The sequence below is a fragment of the Heterodontus francisci genome, chromosome 35 (assembly GCF_036365525.1).
Source record: "Heterodontus francisci isolate sHetFra1 chromosome 35, sHetFra1.hap1, whole genome shotgun sequence".
Taxonomy (NCBI): domain Eukaryota; kingdom Metazoa; phylum Chordata; class Chondrichthyes; order Heterodontiformes; family Heterodontidae; genus Heterodontus; species Heterodontus francisci.
In genome coordinates this window covers 18,650,659-18,675,375 of record NC_090405.1, presented here as the reverse complement: position 1 = coordinate 18,675,375, position 24,717 = coordinate 18,650,659, and the positions used below count along the sequence as shown (strand labels likewise).

At 42.8% G+C, this 24,717-nt stretch overlaps 2 non-coding genes across 2 annotated transcripts; both read right to left on the bottom strand.

The window, feature by feature from the left end:
* Positions 1 to 16,260: 16,260 nt before the first annotated feature.
* trnap-cgg (transfer RNA proline (anticodon CGG)) lies at positions 16,261 to 16,349 on the bottom strand. The gene is given in 2 exon segments: positions 16,261 to 16,296; positions 16,314 to 16,349. It is a non-coding gene; the product is annotated as a tRNA-Pro (tRNA).
* Positions 16,350 to 19,888: 3,539 nt separating this feature from the next.
* Positions 19,889 to 19,961, bottom strand: trnaf-gaa (transfer RNA phenylalanine (anticodon GAA)). Its single transcript has one exon. It is a non-coding gene; the product is annotated as a tRNA-Phe (tRNA).
* Between the last annotated feature and the right edge of the window lie 4,756 nt (positions 19,962 to 24,717).

Genomic DNA, 24,717 nt, shown 5'->3' with positions numbered 1-24,717 from the left:
GCTCAGTGATTGGGATATTAACTCCCCCGGGTTTTCCTGAGCTTGTTCTCGGTGTATGGGGATGTTTGTCCTGGGCCGTGGAATCTTGCATCCCGGTAATGGACATTAACCCACTGATTGAATCTGTATTCACTGCTTTCCGCTGGTGCTGGGTAATTGCAGAGCGTGGGGCTGGAATGTTGCTGCTTGTCCCGGCCTCACTCACTCTGGGAAAGAGTGAATAATTGATGCGTCTATTTCTGTATCTGAAATGTGACTTCGATCTGCTGTTATTAACCGAGGCAGCGCTGCAGAAGGATACGTTAATAATCTCTCACTAATCAACTGTAAACTGTCAGAATGTGTAACTTTGAGCAGCGCTTTCTGCACCGTCAGGGCTGGAAAGTTGAGTGAGGGAGAAACACTGTCTGTATCTGAGTGTATACAGCACTGTACAGAGAAAGAGCCAATATACCGGGGCTGAGACACAGTGCATCTTTTCACATTTAATCACAATAATATCCACAGTCAGGAGCTGAAAATGATGAAAAACCAAATAGCAAGAGCAAAAATAAGAAATGTCAGTAATTATAGATTAGCTGATCAGCTTTCACTGTGTTACCTGGTAGTCCACTGTTTTATATTCAATGCTCTCTCCACTGTAGCCAGGGAATGATTTCTTCTCAAAGGCTGAACATTAACAAAACTGCTTGTAATTTAAAATCTTTTAAAAGTAATTCCATGGAGCGAATGGGGCAAAGTCAAATAACTGCACCAATTATAGGAGAGCTGGTTGGTGATGACATGGATGTGTCTGCAGTGTGCAGGACCAGACTGTTTCTATAGATTCACAATGAATGTTCCACCCTTTATTTATAACAGTAAAACTGATAGCGGACAATGGCTATTCTGGTTGCAGCAACCTGAAGCTTTAACTCATTAACACCCTACTTTAGGGTAATTTAGAAAGAACAACATGCAGCTCTGTCAGTTAGTGTGTTTGTTTGTTCACCTACAATTTGATGGTTCAAGCACATAAATGGATGAGGCTTTATTAACTTAAACTCTTCTACATCTGCTATATTACTCTTGCTGTTGATTTTTCAAAGATAAGGTTAATCAAGTCTTTCTTTGTGAAATCCATGCTGACTGTGTTTTATTATTTTTCATTTCCATCTGTATTTTCTACTTTGGAGGATTACAGGATATTATCATTTTTTAATTCATTCATGGGAGGTGGGTGTCACTGGCTGGGCCAGCATTTATTATCCATCCCTAATTGCCTTGAGAAGGTGGTGCTGAGCTGCCTTCTTGAACCACTGCAGTCCATGTGCTGCTGTTATGAAGAGAGTTCCAGGATTTTGACCCAGCAACAGTGAAGGAACGGTGATACAGTTACAATTCAGGATGGTGTGTGGCTTGGAGGGGAACTTGCAGGTTGTGGTGTTCCCATGCATCTGCTGCCCTTGTCCTTCTAGGTGATAAAGGTCGCGGGTTTGGAAGGTGCTGTCTAAGGAGCCTTGGCGCATTGCTGCAGTGCATCTTGTGGATGGTACACACTGCTGCCACTGTGTGCCAGTGATGGAGGGCATGAATGTTGTAAATGGGGTGCCAATCAAGCGGGCTGCTTTGTCCTGTTGAGTTTCTTGAGTATTGTTGGAGCTGCACCCAGCCCGACAAGTGGAGAGTATTCCATCACACTCCTGACTAGTGTACAGGCTTTGGGGAGTCAGGAGGTGAGTTATTTGCCGCAGGATTCCTAGTCTCTGACCTGCTCTTGTCGCCATAATATTTATATGGCTACTGCAGTTCAGTTTCTGCTCAATGGTAACCCCCAGGTTGTTGATAGTGGGGGATTCAGCGATGGTAATGCCATTGAATGTCGAAGGGAGATGGTTAGATTCTCTCTTGTTTGGGATGGTCTTCGTCTGGCAGTTGTGTGGTGGGAATCTTATACATCTTTATTGTAGAGTACTCTATTGTACTGTTGAGTGACTTGAAAAGTCGTGAAATGCAAGTCTTGCTTTTTCCATTGTTATCAGTGTCATTGTGATCAAAAGATAGGATTCATGAGCACAAAGTTTAAATCAATTTTGATTAAAATAATGTAAAAGCATCTATATTTTTGCACTATACTTAATAATCTCCATTTTCCTATCCTTACCAAGTACAATGTCTTTGACCCTGAAATTGATTCCACAATCTCAGTCCCTCAGACAATTTCAGCTCAGTTCTGATGAAAGGTCACAGATCTGAAACGTTAACTCTGTCTCTCTCTCCACAGATGCTCCCAGACCTGCTGAATATTTCCAGCATTTTCTGTTTTTATTTCAGATTTCCAGTATCTGCAGTATTTTGCTTCTGTGTTACTTTGAAAGTTAAAACTGGCCCACCTGTCTACAATTCACACTGGGGTCTCCCATGAAATGATTCTGTATAATGTTGATGAAAGGAATACAGACTCCGAGCACAGAGCTTCCTGTGGGGAATTGGGAATATGAAAACCAGCAGACTCTGCAGGAATTTCCACTGGGAGCACAAATTCACAAAATCTACCTTTTATATATCGATTCATTTTGATTGTCCTTCTGGAAAATTATTTTGAAACAATTTAAACATCAACCCACAGCTCCATGACTGGGTCAATTATGAGGTCATCCTCTGACAGGTCATGTGACAGCTGGAGCCACAAGACATCAGAACCAGATTTGTGACTGGATTAAAACCCGGAATCCTGTCAAAATGGCTTTTCAAATAAAGCTGTTGCTGTTTGAAAACACAGCAGTTAAACTTTCTGCCTGACCATGAGGGGAGCTAGGGAGAAATTTACAAAATTAAATCCTTTTACAAAATAGTTCAAAAACCATTAATATAGAAATCATATGAGGATTCATATGTTGTAGAGAAACAAGCAGAATACAGAAAGTGCAGAGGAGAGCTGAAAAAGGAAATGAGATCAGCAAGATGTATGAGAAAAGATTAGCGGGTCACATAACTGGGAACACTGAAGTCTTTTCCCAACATATGGACAGTCAATGAAAGGGTGGGTCAATTAGGAGATCCTGTGGAGGAAGAGGGTGTGGCTGAGTTACTAATTAAGTACATTTCATCTGTCATCACAAAACAAGCGGGTGCTGCAAATGTCACAGTAAAGGAGGAGGAAGTGGAGAATTTGGAGGGGATGAAAATAGATAAAGAGGAGACAATTACAAGGTTAGCAGTACTCACAGTAGAAAAGTCACCCGGTCTGGATGGGCTGAATCCTGGGTTGCTGAGGGAAGTAAGGGTGGAAATAGCGGAGACTCGAACCACAATCTTTCAATCCTCCTTGAATATGGGAATGATGCCAGAGGACTGGAGGATGGAGGTAAGCTCGGGTAGTTCGATCTTAGTTTAACTTGACCATTTTTATAATGTATCCATTGTCATAACTAACAACGTGAAGAAAGCCATTTTATAATTAACACATGACCAAAGGAACCATTTTGTGTTCAATACTAACGTTTATATCCTGTATAATTAATGAGTAGCTACCCATCCTGAAACAGATGATTGTAAAAGTAATGAACCTTGATTGAGTTATAATTAATGAATCAATAAACATTTTAGAGAGAATGGGTTTTCATTTAAAGTTTGTTCAATCTAATTACTGTGAGTTTCTGTGTCTTTGTGGGAAAGGGCAGTTTCAGCGAAATTTATTCAAACAATGGACCTTTCTCGGACCCCTGATAAATCCCATGGTATGTCACATTGTGACCTTCAAGAGTCTAGATTTAATGAATCGGAAACTTGTTTCAGATCAGATTGGGAGACAGTGTGAAACCACTCCATTGTACTCATGTCTGCGATTCTGAGGACAGGTGGCTGTTAGTGGAAGACATTATTAAGAACAAATTAAATGTACCTAGCAACAGCTAAGACCAATTATTATTTTACATGGTGGTGTGATGGCCATCCAGGGGTTAAAAGTAGGGAGCTTGTAAGGTTTCAGTGTGCAGGAACACTGGACGACCTCAGGGGTAAAGGCTCAGATCATCGACCAAGTTCTCCACCTGATGAGGGATCTAGACTGGACAAAGAGGACCGTGACACTCTGAGACCAAGCTCGACCAGTCCCCAGAGCTGTAAAGTTATATTCCCCAAGTTTGTTAAGTATAATTTTACTTTCAATTATTAAGTACTATTTTACTCTCAATAAAAGTTCTGGACTTATTAATCAAGTATCCTGTTGCTTTAATTGGTTAAAGTCATGCCCAAAGTGATTGTCCACAATAGACTTTCCAGAATTAAAAGATAAGTCTGCAAGTGTTGTGAATATTACAGCCCTGTTTAAAAAGAAAGATAAACCCAGGAACTACAGACTAATTAGTCTAATGTCGGTGGTGGGGAAACTTTTAGAGACAATTATCCAGGAGAAAATTAACTGTCACTTGGTAGAACATGGGCTAATAAATGACAGCCAGAACAGATTGGTTAACAGAAGATTGTGTCTGAAATAATTACTGAATTAATTTCTTTGATGAAGTTTCAGAGAGAGTTGACGAGGGTGGTGAGGTTAATGGTACGTGTCTGGACATCAAAATTGTGTTTGAAAAGGTACCATAAACTAGACTTGGGGCAGCACAATGGCACAGTGGTTGGCACTGCAACCTCACAGCTCTCGCAACCCAGGTTCAGTTCTGGGTACTGCCTGTGCAGAGTTTGCAAGTTCTCCCTGTGACTGTGTGTGTTTCTGCTGGGTGCTCCGGTTTCCTCCCACAAGCAAAGACTGCAGGTTGATAGGTAAATTGGCTGTTGTAAATTTCTCCTCGTTTTCGTAAGAGAATGGTGGGGATGTGGTAGGGAATATGGGATTGGTGTAGGATTACTATAAATGGGTGGTGGTTGGTCAGCACAGACTCAGTGGGCCGGATGGCCTGTTTCAGGTTTGCATCTCTCTATGACTTGCTAACAAAATTCAAGCAGATGGGATTAAAGGGGCAGTGGCAGTGTGGATCCAAAATTGGCTGCAGGGTAAAAAGTAGGGTGAATGCTTGTTTTTCAGAATGGAGGGAGTTATACAGTAATGTCCTTGTTGTTACAATATGTTCAATGTCAGACCCCGAGCTGTCCGAGGGATGGGGCAATTTGTGATGTTCCTGTGGTTGCAATATTTGCAGTGTCTGACCTTGATCTGTCACAGGGATGTGGCATTTATGAGGTCCCTGTGGGGTGCTGTTTGTTTGGTGTATCACACTGACCTGTCCCAGAGAGCGGGAAGGTTGTGATGTCCTTGTGGGTTGCAATCTGTTCAGTGTCTGACTCTGATCTGTACCAGGGATGGGGCAGTGTGTGATATCCTTGTGCATGTCATACAGGCCCACTGGTGTGTGGTTCCATCCTGATGCCAAGAAACAGAGCCCCATCTCTGGGCAAAAAGTCTCACTTCTCAATGGGTGTCTCGAGAAGACACAGTGGCGCAGTGGTTAGCACCGCAGCCTCACACCTCCAGTGACCCACGTTTGATTCTGTGTACTGCCTGTGCAGAGTTTACAAGTTCTCCCTGTGACTGCGTGGGTTTCTGCCGGGTGCTCCGGTTTCCTCCCACAGCCAAAGACTTGCAGATTGATAGGTAAATTGGCCATTGTAAATTGCCCCGAGTGTAGGTAGGTGGTAGGGGAATTGAGGGGATGTGGTAGGAATATGGGATTAATGTAGGATTAGTATAAATGGGTGGTTGATGGTCGGTACAGACTCGGTGGGCTGGAAGGACCTGTTTCAGTACTGTATCTCTAAATAAATAAATAAGAAGGCTGAGGCAGTAAACCTGGACAGTAAATCCGGAGTGGAGTCCTGGAGGCGGTTACCTGTTACTTATCAGGCAGTTTTCCAGCAACTCCTACAGCAGAGCTGGTACCAAACAGTACTGGTTTTTCCTTTCCTTTGGACAATACGAGCAATGCTGAGAGGGGGTCCTGATGCTCAGGGTCTCCATACTATTTGCCCAGGCCTGTGCCCTAGAGAGGACACTCCAGCTTCGTGGTTAAACATTGGCACAACCCGGGAATAAACAGTTACTGATTATAAGCTCTCATTCAATTGGTGTAGAGTATGAGCGCCAGGGGTCACTTCGGACAGTGGGAGAGCTCTTAGTGTCTCATTGGATAGCTACCATTCACTCCAAGCTGGGCAGCCCCCAGTCAGTTAGGTGCTGTGAAGCCACGACCTGCTTGCTTCAATGGGTGCTTGGAGCTTAGAGAGTCATCTCTCAACAGGCGCATTGATAATATATGCACCAGGAAAAACAAACTCAACAAAGAAGACACCAGTCCTTCGCATCACAAGCTGGAATGTAAGGACCATGTGTCCTGGCCTTACCCACAACCTTCTGCAGGTTGATGACACACACAAGACAGCTGTGATCGACAAGGAACTCACAAGGCTCAATGTGGACATTGCTGTGCTGCAAGAAACTAGACTCGTTCAAAGTGGATCCCTCAAAGAGAAACACTACACCTTCTTTTGGCAGGGGAAAGCCCAAGAGGCAACTCGTGAGCATGGAGTGGGTTTCACAGTAAAATACACGCCACTTGAGATGAGTGAACCACCCACAGTAGGCTCAGAGAGACTTCTTACTCTTCACTTGTCAATAAGCGTGGGCCCAGTTAATCTCATGTGCATCTATGTCCCGACACTCACCTCCACCCCAGATGTCAAGGATCAATTCTATGTGACACTTGACACTGCCATCAGAAGAATTCCCAGCACTGAGGGACTGTACCTTCTAGGAGACTTCAACACAAGCTTTGATACTGACTACACAGCTTTGTCAATGTGCATAGAGCACCAGGGGATTGGCAAGATGAACGAAAATGGACAGAGGTTGCAGGAGCTATGCTGTCACCATGGATTCTGTGTGATGAACAGCTACTTCCAGGTCAAGCTGTGCTAGAAGGTGTCCTGGAGACATCCGAGATCATGCCATTGGCACCAGCTAGACCTTATCATCACCAGACATACCACCCTCAGCAGTGTCCTCATCACTCGCAGCTATCACAGTGCTGACTGTGACACTGATCACTCCCTGGTGTGTAACAAGGTTAAGCTTCAGACAAGGAAGCTTCATCCATCCATGAAGAAAGGTCGTCTTCTGATCAACACTTGCCGAACCACTGATCCAGAAAGGACCCAGGAGTTCATCAACATCCTCGATCAGGCTCTTTCAGACAACAATGCTCAAGGTCTCAGTGCGGTGTCAAAGTGGAATCATCTGCACACCACCATCTATAACTCTGCACTCACTGTGTATGGGAAAATAGATGGGAGGAATGCTGACTGGTTTGAGGCTTATTGGACTGAAATGGAGTCAGTTACTGCAACTAAGAGGAGAGCTCTCATGAACTACAAACAAGTCCCCAGCAAACAACATCTAGATGCTCTCAGAGCAGCCAGAAACAAGTCTCTGCAGACTGCTCAGCACTGCACCAATCAATACTGGTTAAAACTCTGCTGCTGAATCCGGGGATGCTAGAGGGATGTATGAAGGAATTAAGAAAGCAATGGACCCAGTAGTAACTAAATCAGCACCTTTTGAAGACAAAGACATGGGTGATCATCACTGAACCGAACAAGCAGATGGAAAGGTGAGTGGAGCATTACCTTGAACTCTACATAACGGAGAACATTGTCACTGAAGTAGCTCTCAGTGCCATTCAAGACTTCCCTGTCATGGAGGAACTGGACAGTGAGCCCTCCATAGTCCAGCTCAACAAGGGCTCAAAACATGCGTGAAGCAAACATTGTCACCTTGTACAAAATTAAGGGGGATCGCAGTGACTGCAGCAATTATCAGAGCCAGCTACTCAGTTCCACTCACCTGCTCGATCCCTTTCCTCCTGCAAGTTCCTTTGCTTCAGGTATCCATCCAATTTCCTTTTCAAATCATTGATTGTCTCTACTTCCACCACACTCGTGGGTCAGGTCATTACCACTCACGGCATAAAAATATTCCACCTCACCCAAGGATGGGAAATATTTATATCTTCTCTATTTAGCTTATTCCCTATCTCTACGAGAATAGAATGGCAGTCAACATGAAAGGGAACCCAAAAATCTTCGAGCAGTATATAAATAATAAGCAGGTAGTAAGCGGTGAAGTGGGCCCCATTAGGGACAAAGAGGGTAATATATACTTAGAGCTGCAGGGCAATGTTAATCTAGTTAATGAGTACCTTGTATCAATGATCACTAAGGAAGTGGAATTTGACAAAATATCAGTAGAAGTGGAGAGTGTAGAGGCAATGGAGAGGGTACAAATTGAGAGAGGGAGGTACTGAAAAGGCTGGTTATGCTTCAGGAAGATAAATTACCTGGTCCGGATGGCTTTCATCCCAGATTGCGAAAGGAAATGTGGATGCAGAGAACAGAAAGGCTTGCTATAATCTTCCAATCTTCCCTGGATACGGGGGAGGTGTCAGAGGATTAAACAGTGGCAAATGTGACACCCTTATTCAAGAAAGGGTGTAAGGACAGTCCGGCTAACTACAGGCCAGTTAGATTAACAGCAGTGGTGGCTAAGGTTTTAGAAAGAACAATCAGGGAAAAAATGAACAGTCACTTGGAGAGGTTTGAGTTAATTGAGGAGAGTGAGCATGGATTTATACATGGGAGTTCATGCTTGACTAATCTAACTGCATGTTTTGATGAACTAACAGAGAAGGTTTATGAAGGGAATGCAGTGGATGTTGTTTATGTGGATTTTAAGAAACGACACATAAAAGGGTGATTGAGGTTCATGGAATAGGAGGGTCAGTGTCCAATTGGATAGAAAATTGGCTTAAGGACAGAAAACAGCAAGTCGTAATAAATGGTTCATTCTCAGACTGGAAGGTTGTCGACAGTGCTGTTCCCCAAGGGTCACTGCTGAAACCACTGCTTTTTATTTGCTACAGATAAATGACTTGGATCTTGGAATATAGAGTAGAATCTCAAAATATGCCGATAACACCAAACTTGGAGAAGTGGCAAACAGTGAGGATGAAATGAACCACCTGCAACAAGACAGTGATAGGCTAGCAGAATGGGCAGACAGGTGCAGATGGATTTTAATAGTGACGAGTGTGAGGTGATGCATTTTAGCAGAAGGAATAGGGAGAGGCAATATATACTTAATGGCACAGTTCTAAAGAGTGTGCAGGAATAGAGGGACCTGTTCACTGTCACGTGAACAATTACTTCTTGTTGTGTGCTCTCAGATTTGTAATCTTCACTGTACTGGAGTGAGGTGAGATCTACTGGCAGGAAGCAAGAACTGCAATCAAGCAGCAGAAACTCCATAGTCTGTCAGGGTGAAAGAAACATTGCAATGTGAGGAAATAGTGAATGGGTTTGATTGGGTTGATAGAGACATGATTCCACTTGTGGTGGAGTCCAAAGCAAAGGCCAGAAATATAAAATTGTCATTATTAAAAGATATGAGGAATTCATGATAAATGTATTTTGGTAGTGTGTGGGTGGAATCTGGATAGAATAGAAAGTGAGATTGGGTGGACAGAAGCAGTGTGAAAGGTTGGCTCAAACAAAAGGTAAACGCCCTGAAAGGTTAACTCTGTTTCTCTCTCCACAGATGCTGCCAGAGTTTCTGAACATTTCCAACACTTTCTGTTTTTATTTCAGAATTTGCAGGATGTTGCTTTGCTCTGAAAAAAAATGGATGATCGGCTTTGGCTGCCAGTGAAATTCCACAGGAGCTAAAAGGAAGTTCTGTTATCAGTGGCATGTTGATCTAGGGGTATGATCCTTGCTTAGGGTGAGTGATTAATTAATGTGTGAGAGATCCTGGGTTCAAATCCTGGACAGGCCCTTCTTCTTTGGTATTTTTAGTTTAAATCATTGATTGGTTTCAGCCTTGCAGAAGGCGGAATTGATTTCCATATGGAGCCTGCTTGAGGACCAGAGAGCTGGATTCAAAGAGCTTGATTAACTAAATGTACAGATAGCCAAGTGGGAATATAAAGTTGTTGCAGTAATTGTGACCTGACTCCAAAAACAACAGGACTGGGTTCTGGACTGGAATTCTTCAGTGTTTCTGTTGTTTGGCTTGCATTGACTCATCGATTTTCTTGTTTTTCACTTTGTCGATGCCTTTGAATAATTGTGGATCCTTCTTCAGAGTGTCTTCTTTCACCAGGTAGTTCTGACCTCTGATGATGATGATCGTAATGAGCTTCAGCTCACTGATAGTTTTGGAAGTGAGCAGATTTCCTTTGCTTGAGTCTACAACATGGAACTCAGTCTGACATGTGGACCCATGGGAGGATTTGAATGCCACCCCTGCGTTGAAGAATACAGTTGCATCCATCCAATAAGAGACCGAGTAGAAGTGACAGTTCAGTCAGGCAAACATTAAACTTTTAATTTCAGGGTGGTGAGTTTGAGTGCCATTTTGTTTTTCCCTTTTTTAAGGCTTCATTAGCAGAGAGTACAAGGAGTATTTGAAATGAAATTCAGCAAAAGTATGAGATAGTCTCACTTTGATTCGGGACTCTTATCTCTCTGCAGCATCTCGCTGTGAAAGATTGAACTTCATCTCATTTCATTCCCAGCTCGGGGTCAGTGCGGCTCAGTGGGACTTCTGGCTGTCTCCTGCTTCACAATCCATCAGTGCTGAGAAAGCAATGGGGAATATTATTCACGGCTCTGTAACCAGAGGACACCGATTTAAGGTGAATGGCAAAAGAACCAAAGGCAACATGAGGAAAAACTTCTTTTGCACAGCGAGTGGTTAAGATCTGATATGCACTGTTTGAGAGTGTGATGGAGGCTGATTCAACCATGGCTTTCAAAATGGTATAAGATAATTATCTGAAGTGAAAAAAATTGCATGTTTTCATGGAATACATGAGTCTGTGGCATGAGCTGAGTTGCTCGTGCAGAGAAGTAGCACAAGCACAATGAGCTGAATGGCTTCCTTTTGTTCTGTAACTATTCTATGATCTATGATTCTTTTCAGAGTGAAATCAACACTCACATACAAGAAACTGACAAGTCCAATGTAAACCCCACACTAACATACCAGCGAATGCTAGGGACAGAGTAAAACCAACTCAGTCCTAGACTAGAAACTGACAGGTACTTTGTAAACTTCGCATTACCAGACAAGAAATTGACAGATTCTGTGTGAAACCCACAGTCACTAAGCAGCAGTTGGCAGGTAACGTGTAAAAATCTTTCTTTCATATCCCAACTACAAGGTACAAAGGAAATTAGGTACAAACCCAGGCTCACACTTCAAAGACTGAGAGATACAAAGCAAAACACATATCCACCTCCAAGAACAGAGAAGAAGACACACTCAGAGGAGGTGCAGATTAAAGACACATGCATGTAACAGAAACTGATAGGGATAGAATCAAACCCTTTCTCACTTCTCAGAAACTGATCGATCTAGACAAAAGCTGATGCTCACATACAAGTTGTTGAAAGATATGTGGTGAAACTCACAGAGCAATAGCAGAAACAAGCAGGTACTGAATAATACCCACAGTCACAGACCAAATACTGAAATATACTGAGTTAAACACCACTTTCTCACACCAGAAACTCATGGCTGCAAAGTGAAGCTGACTCTATCCTCCCAGGCATTGACAGGTGCAAAAGAAAACACTTACGACGATTCCAGGTCATGAAATGTACGTAATAAAACCTTTCAGCTGAAAGAATAGCATTAATGACAGGTGTGGTACCCAGAATGCTCAGCGGCCTAGAATCTGCCCTATCTGTGACAGGAGCGGGGCGCGCAGGCGCGGTAGAGAGCTTTGTCAGCAGCTGGAGCTGCGGGTTCGGAGTTGGAGCGGGATATTAACAAAGTGCGAGAAGACTTTGTGGGCTCACACAGCTGGAGCAGGGCCTCAGGGCCACAATAACATGGAACAATCCCATCTGTATCCCTGCGGATGGCGGTGGTGAAGCTTGTCCCGGTGAGGCTTCCCGAAACGGCGTCTATAAATGGATAAGAATTGGGGACTGGGCAGGGAGCGTCTCTAAATGAATAAAATTTGGGTACTAGTCAGGGAGCGTCTCTAAATGAATAAGAATTGGGGACTGGGCAGGGAGCGTCTGTAAATGGATAAGAATTGGGGACTGGGCAGGGAGCGTCTCTAAATGAATAAAATTTGGGTACTGGTCAGGGAGCTTCTCTAAATGAATAAGAATTGGGGACTGGGCAGGGAGTGTCTATAAATGAATAGGAATTGGGGACTGGGCAGGGAGTGTCTATAATTGAATAAGAATTGGAGACTGGGCAGGGAGCGTTTCTAAATGAATAAGAATTGGGGACTGGTTAGGGAGCGTTTTTTTATTCGTTCGTGGGATGTGGGCGTCGCTGGCTCGATCTCAGCTCGAGTCATGTGTCCAGTTCTGGGCACCAGGCTTTAGAAAGGACATCAAAGCTTCTGAGACAGTTCGGAGGAGATTTACTAGAATGATACCAGAGATGAGGGGTTTCAGTTCTCTGGACAGGCTGGTGAAGCTGGGATTGTTCTCTTCAGAGTAGAGAAGGTTAAGGGAAGATTTAATAGAGGTGTTCAGAATCATGAAGGATTTTCATAGGGTAGAGAGGGAGAAACTGTTTCCACTGTCCTGGTGGTCAGTAACCAGAGGACACAGATTTAAAATAATTGGCCAAAAATGTCAAGGGGAGGTGAGGAGAGATCTTTTTACCCAGTAACTGATTCAGATTTGGAATGAATTGTCTGACAGGGTGGTGGAAACAGATTCAATTATAACTTTCATAAAGGAATTGGACAAATATTTCAAAGTGAAATTCTCCAGGATTATGGGGAAATAGGCAGGGGGTTGGACTAATTGCATCTTTTTGTCAGAGAGCCAGCAGAGGCATAATGGGGCCGAATGGTCTTCTTCTGTGCTGTATGATTCTATGAACATAAGAACGAGGAGACGGAGTCGGCAAGTCAGCCCCTCGAGCCTGCTCTGCCATTCAATACAATCATGGCTGATCTCATCACGGCAGTTCTTGTTTCTTGCCAGTAGATGTCACTTCACTCCAATGCAGTGAAGTTTACAAATCTGAGAGAGACACAACAGGAAATAATTGTTCACATTATAGTGAATGTGTGGGATTTAGAAATACTAGGAGTGGAAACGAGTTATTACTTGTCTGCTCGACCCCCATAGCCCTGTAAAATTATTTCCTTCAAGTGCCCATTCAAATTCCTTTTGTAATCCTCGATTATCTCCATTTCCACCGCCCTCGTGGGCAGCGAGTTACAGATCATCACCAATCAGTGTAAGAAAGTTCTTCCGCACATTCCCCCTGTATCTCCTGTCCAAAACCTTCAATCTGTGTCCCCTAGTCCTTGTACCAATAGTTAACGGGAACAATGTTTCCTTGCCAACTTATTTAAAACTGTCATAGCCTAAAACACATCTATCAATTCTCCCCTCACTCTCCTTTGATACAGGCAGAACAGCCCTAGCTTTACCAACCTACACTTGTGACTAAAATCCTCCATCCCTGGATCCATTCTGGTGAATTTCCTCTGCATCCTCTCAAGGACCCTCACATGCTTTCTTAAGTGTGGTAAGCAAAACTGGAAGCAACACGCCAACTGGGGCCTAACCAGAGCTTGATAATGGTTCAGCATAACTTCCCTGCTTTGTACTCAATGCCTCTATTTATAAAGCCCAAGATCCCATATGCTTTGCGAACCACTCTCGCAATATGTCTTGCCACCTTCAAAGATTGATGCACATGAACACCAAGTCCCTCTATTCCAACACACTCTTTAGAACTGTGCCATTAAGTAAATATTGCCTCTCCCTATTCCTTATGCCAAAATACATCACCTCACACTTGTCACTATTAAATTCCATCTGCCACCTGTCTGCCCATTCTGCTAGCCTATCATTGTCCTGTTGCAGGCAGTTCATATCATCCTCACTGTTTGCCACTCCTCCAAGTTTGTTGTCATCGGGATATTTTGAGATTCTACTCAATATTCCAAGATCCAAGTCATTTATCTTCAGCAAAAAAAGCAGTGGTTCTAGCACTGACCCATGGGGAACACCACTGTCGACTATCCTCCAGTCTGACAAAGAATCATTTCATAAGACTCGCTGTTTTCTGTCCTTAAACCAATTTTCTATCCAATTGGACACTGACCCTCCTATACCACGAACCTCAATTTTGTAAACCACCCTTTTATGTGGTACCTTGTCAAACGCTTCCTTAAAATCCATATAAACAACATCCACTGCATTCCCTTCATCAAGCTGCTCTGTTAGTTCATCAAAAAATGCAGTTAGATTAGTCAAGCATGAACTCCCATTTATAAATCCATGCTCACTCTACTTAATTAACTCAAACCTCTCCAAGTGACTGTTGATTTTTTACCCTGATTATTCTTTCTAAAACCTTACCCACCACTGCTGTTAATCTAACTGGCCTGTAGTTAGCCGGACTGTCCTTGCACCCTTTCTTGAATAAGGGCATCGCATTTGCCACTGTTTACTCCTGGCGCCTCCCCCGTATCCAGGGAAGATTGGAAGATTATAGCAAACTCTTCCATTATCTGCATCCGCATTTCCTTTCGCAACCTGGGATGTGAGCCATCCGGACCAGGTGATTTATCTTCCCTAAGCACAGCCAGCCTTTTTAGTACCTCCCTCTCTCAATTTGTACTCTCTCCATTGACTCTACTCTCTTCACTTCTACTGATATTTTGTCCAATTCCACTTCCTTAGTGATCACTGATACAAAGTACTCATTAAGTAGATTAACATTGCCCTGCACCTCTAAGCTTATATTATCCTCTTTGTCCCTAATAGGCCCGACTCAACCTCTTACTACCCACTTATCATTTACATGCTGCTCGAAGATTTTTGGGTTTCCTTTCATGTTGATTGCCAGTCTATTCTCATAGAAATAGAGAATAAGCAAATATAGAAGATGTAAGTATTTCCCATCCTTGATGAGGTGGAACTTTTTTATGTTGTGGGTGGTAATGACTTGGCCCACGAGTGTGGTGGAAGCAGAGACAATCAATGATTTGAAAAGGAAATTGGATGGATACTTGAAGGAAAGAAACTTGCAGGAGGAAAGGGATCGAGCTGGTGAGTGGAACTGACTAGATTGCTCCGGGGAGAGCCAGCATGGACGTGATAGGCCAAACGACCACCTTCTGTGCTGTAAATGACTCTGTGTTGTTTCTCAAATTCAATTCACTGGTGCTTGGTAAATAATTTCAAAGTAAATTGTGCAACTGGAAAATCAGAACCAAGGCAAGGGACGCATAAGGAAGCGAAATTGTTGAAACCCGGGATTGAACCCTGGACCGTTAGATCTTCAGTTTAATGCTCGCCCAACTGAGCTATTTCAGCCCGACATTAACAGTGGTTTGGTGTCCTTGTTTTGGAAGAAAATACATACATTCAAGTTTTCCAAAAAATGAAAGAACACAACATGTGAGTAATATTCCCCATTGCTTTCTCAGTACTGATGGATTGTGAAGCGGGAGACAGCCAGAAGTGCACTGAGCCACACAGACCCCGAGCTGAGAATGAAATGAGATCAAATTCAATCTTTCATAGTGAGATGCTGCTGAGAGGTAAGAGTCCTGAATCAAAGTGAGACTTGCTCATTTCAAACACTCCCTGTCCTCTCTGCTCATGAAGCCTTAAAAAAGGGAAAAACAGAATGGCACTCAAACGCACAACCCTGCCATTAAAAGTCTCATGTTCGACTGACAGAACTGTCACTTCTACTCGGTCTCTTATTGGATGGATGCAACTCCAACGCAGGGGTGGCATTCAAATCCTCCCGTGGGTCCACATGTCAGACTGAGTTACATGTTGTAGACTCAAGCAAAGGAAATCTGCTCAGTTCCAAAACTATCAGCGAATTGAAGCTGATTACGATCAACATCATCAGAGGTCAGAACTACCTGGTGAAAGAAGACACCCTGAAGAAGGATCCACAATTATTCAAAGGCATCGACAAAGTGAAAAACAAGAAAATCAATGAGTCAATGCAAGCCAAACAACAGAAACACTGAAGAATTCCATTTCATTCCAGTCCAGATGTTTTTGGAGTCAGTTCTCAATTACTGCAACAACTTTATATTCCCAGTTGGTTATCTGTACATTTAGTTCATTACAATTTTGTCGACAAGCTCTTTGAATCCAGTTGTCTGGTCCTCAAGCCAGCTCCGTATGGAAGTCAATTCCACATTCTGCAAGGCTGAAACCAATAGATAACCTTAATCTAAAAATGCCAGCAGACCAGGGCTCGTCCGGGATTTGAACCCGGGATCTCTCGCATGTTAATTAACCATACTCCCGAAGCGAGAATCATACCCCTAGACCAACGAGCCACTGACAGGTTAGGCTTTATTAGCTGCTGTGGAATTTCACTGGAACCCCCCCAGCCAATCATCCATTTTTTTTCAAATCAAAGCAACATCCTGCAAATGCTGAAATAAAAACAGAAAGTGCTGGAAATGCTCAGCAGCTCTGGCAGCATCTGTGCTGTGAGAAACACAGTTAACGTTTCAGGGCACTCACCTTTTGTTTCAGCCATCCTTTCAGACTGCTTCTGTCCATCCAATCTCACTTTCTATTCTATCCACATTCTAACCATTCACTACGTTACTACATTTTTCATGAATTCCTCATTTCTTTTATTAATGACAATTTTGTATTTCTGGCCTTTGCTTCAGACACCACCACAAGTGGAATCATGTCTCCATCTACCCAATCAAACCACTTCGCTGTATCCTCACATTGCAATGTTTCTTTCACCCTGACAGACTGTGGAGTTTCTGCTGCTTGATTGCAGTTCTTGCTTCCCGCCAGTAGATGTCACCTCACTCCAATACAGTGAAGTTTACAAATCTGAGAGAGACACAACAGGAAATAATTGTTCACATTATAGTGAATGTGTGGGATTTCGAAATACTAGGAGTGGAGACGAGTTATTATTGCACTCTGCTATTACATCTTTTATAATGGACTCCAGCATTTTCCCCACGACTGATGTCAGGCTAACCAGTATATAATTCGCTGTTTTCTTTCTGCCTCTTTTTTTAAATAGCGGAGTTACATTAACTACCGTCCAATCCATTGGAAGTGTTCCAGAGTCTATAGAATTTTGAAAAAAGACCAGAAATGCATCTGCTATTTCAAGGGCCACTTCCTTAGGTACTCTGGGATGTAGATTATCAGGCCCTGGGGATTTATCGGCCTTCAATCCCATCAATTTCCCAAACATTCCCTACTAATACTGATTTCATACAGTTCCTCCTTCTCACTAGACCCTATGTTCCCCAACATTTCTGGGAGATAATTTGTATCCTCCTTTGTGAAGACAGATCCAAAGTATGTATTTAATTGGTCTGCCATTTCTTTGTTCCCCATTATAAATTCCCCCGTTTCTGACTGTAAGGGGCCCACATTTGTCTTCACTAATCTTTTTCTCTACACATATCTATAGAAGCTTTTACAGTCAGTTTTTATGTTCTCTGCTAGCTGACTCTCATACTCCAATTCCCCCTTCTTAATCAATCCTTTTGTCCTCCTCTGCTAAATTCCAAACTGCTCACAATCTTCAGGTTTGCTGCTTGTTCTGACCATTTTATATTTCTCCTCCTTGGATCTAATACTTTCCTTAATTTCTTTTGTAAGCCACAGTTGAGACACCCTTCCTGTTTTACTTTTGCACAGACAGGAATGAACAATTGTTGTAATTCATCCATGCGCTCTTTAAATGCTAGCCATTGCCTATCCACTGTCAAGCCTTTAAGTAACGTTCCCCAATCTATCATAGCCAACACCCGCCTCATACCTTCATAGTTTCCTTTGTTTAGATTCAGGACCCGAGTCTCGGAATCAACTCTCTCACTCTCCATCTTAATGAAGAATTTTATCATATTATGGGCGCATTTCCCCAAGGGACCCCACACAACAAGATTGTTAACTAATCCTTTCTCATTACACAATACCCAGTCCAGGATGGCCTGTTCTCTAGAGGTGTTATACACCTCTATCAATTCTCCACTCAATCTCCTTTGATATAGGCAGAATAATCCTAGCTTTTCCAACCTAACCTTGTAACTAAAATCCCCCATCCTTGGATCCATTCTGGTAAATCACCTCTGCGTCCTCTCACGGACCCTCACATTCTTTCTAAAGTCTGCTGAGCAGAACTGGAAGCAACACTCCAATTGGGGCCTAACCAGAGTTTTATAATGGTTCAGCATAACTTCCCTGCTTTTGTACTCAATGCCTCTATTTATAAAGCCCAAGATCCCATATGCTTTGCGAACCACTCTCGCAATATGACTTGCCACCTTCAAAGATTGATGCACATGAACCCCAAGTCCCTCTATTCCAGCACACTCTTTAGAACTGTGCCATTAAGTATATATTGCCTCTCCCTATTCCTTTACATCACCTCACACTTGTCACTATTAAATTCCATCTGCCACCTGTCTGCCCATTCTGCTAGCCTATCACTGTCCTGTTGCAGGCAGTTCATATCATCCTCACTGTTTGCCACTCCTCCAAGTTTGGTGTCATCGGCATATTTTGAGATTCTACTCTGTATTCCAATATCCAAGTCACTTACCTTTAGCAAAAAAAGCAGTGGTTCTAGCACTGACCCTTGGGGAACACCACTGTCGACTATCCTCCAGTCTGACAAAGAACCATTTAATAAGACTCGCTGTTTTCTGTCCTTAAACCAATTTTCTATCCAATTGGACACTGACCCTCCTATACCACGAACCTCAATTTTGTTAACCGCCCTTTTATGTGGTACCTTGTCAAATGCTTCCTTAAAATCCATATAAACAACATCCACTGCATTCCCTTCATCAACCTGCTCTGTTAGTTCATCAAAAAATGCAGTTAGATTAGTCAAGCATGAACTCCCATTTATAAATCCATGCTCACTCTCCTTAATTAACTCGAACCTCTCCAAGTGACTGTTGATTTTTTACCCTGATTATTCTTTCTAAAACCTTACCCACCACTGCTGTTAATCTAACTAGCCTGCAGTTACCCAGACTGTCCTTACACCCTTTCTTGAATAAGGGTGTCGCATTTGCCACTGTTTAATCCTCTGGCACCTCCCCTGTATCCAGGGAAGATTGGAAGATTATAGCAAGCCCTTCCGTTATCTGCATCTGCATTTCCTTTCGCAACCTGGGATGTGAGCCATCCGGACCAGGTGATTTATCTTCCCTAAGCACAGCCAGCCTTTTTAGTACCTCCCTCTCCTAATTTGTACTCTCTCCATTGCCTCTACTCTCTTCACTTCGACTGATATTTTGTCAAATTCCACTTCCTTAGTGATCACTGATACAAAGTACTCATTAAGTAGATTAACATTGCCCTGCACCTCTAAGCTTATATTATCCTTTTTGTCCCTAATAGGCCCTACTCAACCTCTTACTACCCACTTATCATTTACATGCTGCTCGAAGATTTTTGGGTTCCCTTTCATGTTGACTGCCAGTCTATTCTCATAGAAATAGAGAATAAGCAAATATAGAAGATGTAAGTATTTCCCATCCTTGATGAGGTGGAATTTTTTATGCTGTGGGTGGTAATGACTTGGCCCACGAGTGTGGTGGAAGCAGAGACAATCAATGATTTGAAAAGGAAATTGGATGGATACTTGAAGGAAAGAAACTTGCAGGAGGAAAGGGATCGAGCTGGTGAGTGGAACTGACTAGATTGCTCCGGGGAGAGCCAGCATGGACGTGATAGGCCAAACGACCACCTTCTGTGCTGTAAATGACTCTGTGTTGTTTCTCAAATTCAATCCACTGGTGCTTGGTAAATAATTTCAAAGTAAATTGTGCAACTGGAAAATCAGAACCAAGGCAAGGGACACATAAGGAAGCGGAAGTGCTGAAACCCGGGATTGAACCACGGACCTTTAGATTTTCAGTCTAACGCTCTCCCAACTGAGCTATTTCAGCCCGACATGAGCAGTTTTTTGGTGTCCTTGTTTTGGAAGAAAATACATTCATTCAAGTTTTCCAAAAAATTAAAGAACACAACATGTGAGTAATATTCCCCATTGCTTTCTCAGTACTGATGGATTGTGAAGCGGGAGACAGCCAGAAGTGCCACTGAGCCGCACAGACCCCGAGCTGAGAATGAAATGAGATCAAATTCAATCTTTCATAGTGAGATGCTGCTGAGAGGTAAGAGTCCTGAATCAAAGCGAGACTTGCTCATTTCAAACACTCCCTGTACTCTCTGCTCATGAAGCCTTAAAAAAGGGAAAAACAGAATGGCACTCAAACTCACAACCCTGCCATTAAAAGTCTCATGTTCGACTGACAGAACTGTCACTTCTACTCGGTCTCTTATTGGATGGATGCAACTCCAACGCAGGGGTGGCATTCAAATCCTCCCATGGGTCCACATGTCAGACTGAGTTCCATGTTGTAGACTCAAGCAAAGGAAATCTGCTCAGTTCCAAAACTATCAGCGAATTGAAGCTGATGACGATCAACATCATCAGAGGTCAGAACTACCTGGTGAAAGAAGACACCCTGAAGAAGGATCCACAATTATTCAAAGGCATCGACAAAGTGAAAAACAAGAAAATCGATGAGTCAATGCAAGCCAAACAACAGAAACACTGAAGAATTCCATTCCATTCCAGTCCAGAACCCAGTCCTGTTGTTTTTGGAGTCAGGTCACAATTACAGCAACAACTTTATATTCCCACTTGTCTATCTGTACATTTAGTTAATTACAATTTGGTCGACAAGCTCTTTGAATCCAGTTGTCTGGTCCTCAAGCCAGCTCCGTATGGAAGTCAATTCCACCTTCTGCAAGGCTGAAACCAATAGATAACCTTAATCTAAAAATGCCAGCAGACCAGGGCTCGTCCGGGACTTGAACCCGGGATCTCGCGCATGTTAATTAACCATACTCCCGAAGCAAGAATCATACCCCTAGACCAACGAGCCACTGACAGGTCAGGTTTTATTAGCTGCTGTGGAATTTCACTGGCACCCCCCAGCCAATCATCCATTTTTTTTTCAGATCAAAGCAACATCCTGCAAATGCTGAAATAAAAACAGAAAGTGCTGGAAATGCTCAGCAGCTCTGGCAGCATCTGTGCTGTGAGAAACACAGTTAACGTTTCAGGGCACTCACCTTTTGTTTCAGCCATCCTTTCAGACTGCTTCTGTCCATCCAATCTCACTTTCTATTCTATCCACATTCTAACCATTCACTACGTTACTACATTTTTCATGAATTCCTCATTTCTTTTATTAATGACAATTTTGTATTTCTGGCCTTTGCTTCAGACACCACCACAAGTGGAATCATGTCTCCATCTACCCAATCAAACCACTTCGCTGTATCCTCACATTGCAATGTTTCTTTAACCCTGACAGACTGTGGAGTTTCTGCTGCTTGATTGCAGTTCTTGCTTCCCGCCAGTAGATGTCACCTCACTCCAATACAGTGAAGTTTACAAATCTGAGAGAGACACAACAGGAAATAATTGTTCACATTATAGTGAATGTGTGGGATTTAGAAATACTAGGAGTGGAGACGAGTTATTATTGCACTCTGCTATTACATCTTTTATAATGGACTCCAGCATTTTCCCCACGACTGATGTCAGGCTAACCAGTATATAATTCGCTGTTTTCTTTCTGCCTCTTTTTTTAAATAGCGGAGTTACATTAACTACCTTCCAATCCATTGGAACTGTTCCAGAGTCTACAGAATTTTGAAAAAAGACCAGAAATGCATCTGCTATTTCAAGGGCCATTTCCTTAGGTACTCTGGGATGTAGATTATCAGGCCCTGGGGATTTTTCGGCCTTCAATCCCATCAATTTCCCAAACATTCCCTACTAATACTGATTTCATACAGTTCCTCCTTCTCACTAGACCCTATGTTCCCCAACATTTCTGGGAGATAATTTGTATCCTCCTTTGTGAAGACAGATCCAAAGTATGTATTTAATTGGTCTGCCATTTCTTTGTTCCCCATTATAAATTCCCCCGTTTCTGACTGTAAGGGGCCCACATTTGTCTTCACTAATCTTTTTCTCTACACATATCTATAGAAGCTTTTACAGTCAGTTTTTATGTTCTCTGCTAGCTTACTCTCATACTCTATTTCCCCCTTCTTAATCAATCCTTTTGTCCTCCTCTGCTAAATTCCAAACTGCTCACAATCTTCAGGTTTGCTGCTTGTTCTGACCATTTTATATTTCTCCTCCTTGGATCTAATACTTTCCTTAATTTCTTTTGTAAGCCACAGTTGAGACACCCTTCCTGTTTTACTTTTGCACAGACAGGAATGAACAATTGTTGTAATTCATCCATGCGCTCTTTAAATGCTAGCCATTGCCTATCCACTGTCAAGCCTTTAAGTAACGTTCCCCAATCTATCATAGCCAACTCCCGCCTCATACCTTCATAGTTTCCTTTGTTTAGATTCAGGACCCGAGTCTCGGAATCAACTCTCTCACTCTCCATCTTAATGAAGAATTTTATCATATTATGGGCGCATTTCCCCAAGGGACCCCACACAACAAGATTGTTAACTAATCCTTTCTCATTACACAATACCCAGTCCAGGATGGCCTGTTCTCTAGAGGTGTTATACACCTCTATCAATTCTCCACTCAATCTCCTTTGATATAGGCAGAATAATCCTAGCTTTTCCAACCTAACCTTGTAACTAAAATCCCCCATCCCTGGATCCATTCTGGTAAATCGCCTCTGCGTCCTCTCAAGGACCCTCACATTCTTTCTAAAGTCTGCTGAGCAGAACTGGAAGCAACACTCCAATTGGGGCCTAACCAGAGTTTTATAATGGTTCAGCATAACTTCCCTGCTTTTGTACTCAATGCCTCTATTTATAAAGCCCAAGATCCCATATGCTTTGCGAACCACTCTCGCAATATGTCTTGCCACCTTCAAAGATTGATGCACATGAACCCCAAGTCCCTCTATTCCAGCACACTCTTTAGAACTGTGCCATTAAGTATATATTGCCTCTCCCTATTCCTTTACATCACCTCACACTTGTCACTATTAAATTCCATCTGCCACCTGTCTGCCCATTCTGCTAGCCTATCACTGTCCTGTTGCAGGCAGTTCATATCATCTTCACTGTTTGCCACTCCTCCAAGTTTGGTGTCATCGGCATATTTTGAGATTCTACTCTGTATTCCAATATCCAAGTCACTTACCTTTAGCAAAAAAAGCAGTGGTTCTAGCACTGACCCTTGGGGAACACCACTGTCGACTATCCTCCAGTCTGACAAAGAACCATTTAATAAGACTCGCTGTTTTCTGTCCTTAAACCAATTTTCTATCCAATTGGACACTGACCCTCCTATACCACGAACCTCAATTTTGTTAACCGCCCTTTTATGTGGTACCTTGTCAAATGCTTCCTTAAAATCCATATAAACAACATCCACTGCATTCCCTTCATCAACCTGCTCTGTTAGTTCATCAAAAAATGCAGTTAGATTAGTCAAGCATGAACTCCCATTTATAAATCCATGCTCACTCTCCTTAATTAACTCGAACCTCTCCAAGTGACTGTTGATTTTTTACCCTGATTATTCTTTCTAAAACCTTACCCACCACTGCTGTTAATCTAACTAGCCTGCAGTTACCCAGACTGTCCTTACACCCTTTCTTGAATAAGGGTGTCGCATTTGCCACTGTTTAATCCTCTGGCACCTCCCCTGTATCCAGGGAAGATTGGAAGATTATAGCAAGCCCTTCCGTTATCTGCATCTGCATTTCCTTTCGCAACCTGGGATGTGAGCCATCCGGACCAGGTGATTTATCTTCCCTAAGCACAGCCAGCCTTTTTAGTACCTCCCTCTCCTAATTTGTACTCTCTCCATTGCCTCTACTCTCTTCACTTCGACTGATATTTTGTCAAATTCCACTTCCTTAGTGATCACTGATACAAAGTACTCATTAAGTAGATTAACATTGCCCTGCACCTCTAAGCTTATATTATCCTTTTTGTCCCTAATAGGCCCTCCTCAACCTCTTACTACCCACTTATCATTTACATGCTGCTCGAAGATTTTTGGGTTTCCTTTCATGTTGACTGCCAGTCTATTCTCATAGAAATAGAGAATAAGCAAATATAGAAGATGTAAGTATTTCCCATCCTTGATGAGGTGGAATTTTTTATGTTGTGGGTGGTAATGTCTTGGCCCACGAGTGTGGTGGAAGCAGAGACAATCAATGATTTGAAAAGGAAATTGGATGGATACTTGAAGGAAAGAAACTTGCAGGAGGAAAGGGATCAAGCTTGTGAGTGGAACTGACTAGATTGCTCCGGGGAGAGCCAGCATGGACGTGATAGGCCAAACGACCACCTTCTGTGCTGTAAATGACTCTGTGTTGTTTCTCAAATTCAATCCACTGGTGCTTGGTAAATAATTTCAAAGTAAATTGTGCAACTGGAAAGTCAGAACCAAGGCAAGGGACGCATAAGGAAGCAAAATTGCTGAAACCCGGGACCTTTAGATCTTCAGTCTAACGCTCTCCCAACTGAGCTATTTCAGCCCTACATTAACGGTGTCTTGGTGTCCGTGTTTTGGAAGAAAATACATACATTCAAGTTTTCCAAAAAATTAAAGAACACAACATGTGAGTAATATTCCCCATTGCTTTCTCAGTACTGATGGATTGTGAAGCGGGAGACAGCCAGAAGTGC